At 33.6% G+C, this 2,500-nt stretch overlaps 1 pseudogene; it reads right to left on the bottom strand.

Moving 5' to 3' along the window:
• Positions 1-798: 798 nt before the first annotated feature.
• The window catches only part of LOC135820688 (bromodomain-containing protein DDB_G0280777-like), a 1,949-nt pseudogene continuing 247 nt past the window's right edge, over positions 799-2,500 (bottom strand).

Genomic DNA, 2,500 nt, shown 5'->3' on the forward strand with positions numbered 1-2,500 from the left:
TTGTTGTTGTTGTTGTTGTTTTTGAATTTTGAAGTCTATATTCTCACGGTGGTGTTGCTGTTGTTGTTGTTTTGGTTGTTGTTGTTGTTGTCGTAGTTGTTGATTTTTTTGCTGTTGTTGTTGCTGTTGTTGTTATTGTTGTTGTTGTTGTTGTTGTTGTTGTTGTTTTTGAATTTTGAAGTCTATATTCTCACGGTGGTGTTGCTGTTGTTGTTGTTTTGGTTGTTGTTGTTGTTGTAGTTGTTGATGTTTTTGCTATTGTTGTTGTTGTTGTTGCTGTTGTTGTTATTGTTGTTGTTGTTGTTGTTGTTGTTATTGTTTTTGAATTTTGAAGTCTATATTCTCACGGTGGTGTTGCTGTTGTTGTTGTTTTGGTTGTTGTTGTTGTAGTTGTTGATGTTTTTGCTGTTGTTGATGTTTTTGCTGTTGTTGTTGTTGTTGTTGCTGTAGTTGTTATTGTTGTTGTTGTTGTTGTTGTTGTTGTTGTTGTTGTTGTTGTTGTTGTTGTTGTTTTTGAATTTTGAAGTCTATATTCTCACGGTTGTGTTGCTGTTGTTGTTGTTTTGGCTGTTGTTGTTGTTGTAGTTGTTGATGTTTTTGCTGTTGTTGTTGTTGTTGTTGCTGTTGTTGTTGTTGTTGTTGTTGTTGTTGTTGTTGTTGTTGTTGTTGTTGTTGTTGTTGTTGTTGTTGTTGTTGTTGTTGTTGTTGTTGTTGTTGTTGTTGTTGTTGTTGTTGTTGTTGTTGTTGTTGTTGTTGTTGTTGTTGTTGTTGTTGTTGTTGTTGTTGTTGTTGTTGTTGTTGTTGTTGTTGTTGTTGTTGTTGTTGTTGTTGTTGTTGTTGTTGTTGTTGTTGTTGTTGTTGTTGTTGTTGTTGTTGTTGTTGTTGTTGTTGTTGTTGTTGTTGTTGTTGTTGTTGTTGTTGTTGTTGTTGTTGTTGTTGTTGTTGTTGTTGTTGTTGTTGTTGTTGTTGTTGTTGTTGTTGTTGTTGTTGTTGTTGTTGTTGTTGTTGTTGTTGTTGTTGTTGTTGTTGTTGTTGTTGTTGTTGTTGTTGTTGTTGTTGTTGTTGTTGTTGTTGTTGTTGTTGTTGTTGTTGTTGTTGTTGTTGTTGTTGTTGTTGTTGTTGTTGTTGTTGTTGTTGTTGTTGTTGTTGTTGTTGTTGTTGTTGTTGTTGTTGTTGTTGTTGTTGTTGTTGTTGTTGTTGTTGTTGTTGTTGTTGTTGTTGTTGTTGTTGTTGTTGTTGTTGTTGTTGTTGTTGTTGTTGTTGTTGTTGTTGTTGTTGTTGTTGTTGTTGTTGTTGTTGTTGTTGTTGTTGTTGTTGTTGTTGTTGTTGTTGTTGTTGTTGTTGTTGTTGTTGTTGTTGTTGTTGTAGTTGTTGATGTTTTTGCTGTTGTTGTTGTTGTTGTTGCTGTTGTTGTTATTGTTGTTGTTGTTGTTGTTGTTGTTGTTGTTGTTGTTGTTGTTGTTGTTGTTTTTGAATTTTGAAGTCTATATTCTCACGGTGGTGTTGCTGTTGTTGTTGTTTTGGTTGTTGTTGTTGTTATAGTTGTTGATGTTTTTGCTGTTGTTGTTGTTGTTGTTGCTGTTGTTGTTGTTGTTGTTGTTGTTGTTGTTGTTGTTGTTGGTGTTGTTGTTGTTGGTGTTGGTGTTGTTGTTGTTGTTGTTGTTGTTGTTGTTGTTGTTGTTGTTGTTGTTGTTGTTGTTGTTGTTGTTGTTGTTGTTGTTGTTGTTGTTGTTGTTGTTGTTGTTGTTGTTGTTGTTGTTGTTGTTGTTGTTGTTGTTGTTGTTGTTGTTGTTGTTGTTGTTGTTGTTGTTGTTGTTGTTGTTGTTGTTGTTGTTGTTGTTGTTGTTGTTGTTGTTGTTGTTGTTGTTGTTGTTGTTGTTGTTGTTGTTGTTGTTGTTGTTGTTGTTGTTGTTGTTGTTGTTGTTGTTGTTGTTGTTGTTGTTGTTGTTGTTGTTGTTGTTGTTGTTGTTGTTGTTGTTGTTGTTGTTGTTGTTGTTGTTGTTGTTGTTGTTGTTGTTGTTGTTGTTGTTGTTGTTGTTGTTGTTGTTGTTGTTGTTGTTGTTGTTGTTGTTGTTGTTGTTGTTGTTGTTGTTGTTGTTGTTGTTGTTGTTGTTGTTGTTGTTGTTGTTGTTGTTGTTGTTGTTGTTGTTGTTGTTGTTGTTGTTGTTGTTGTTGTTGTTGTTGTTGTTGTTGTTGTTGTTGTTGTTGTTGTTGTTGTTGTTGTTGTTGTTGTTGTTGTTGTTGTTGTTGTTGTTGTTGTTGTTGTTGTTGTTGTTGTTGTTGTTGTTGTTGTTGTTGTTGTTGTTGTTGTTGTTGTTGTTGTTGTTGTTGTTGTTGTTGTTGTTGTTGTTGTTGTTGTTGTTGTTGTTGTTGTTGTTGTTGTTGTTGTTGTTGTTGTTGTTGTTGTTGTTGTTGTTGTTGTTGTTGTTGTTGTTGTTGTTGTTGTTGTTGTTGTTGTTGTTGTTGTTGTTGTTGTTGTTGTTGTTGTTGTTGTTGTTGT

This window comes from Sycon ciliatum, chromosome 7 (assembly GCF_964019385.1).
Source record: "Sycon ciliatum chromosome 7, ocSycCili1.1, whole genome shotgun sequence".
NCBI lineage: Eukaryota > Metazoa > Porifera > Calcarea > Leucosolenida > Sycettidae > Sycon > Sycon ciliatum.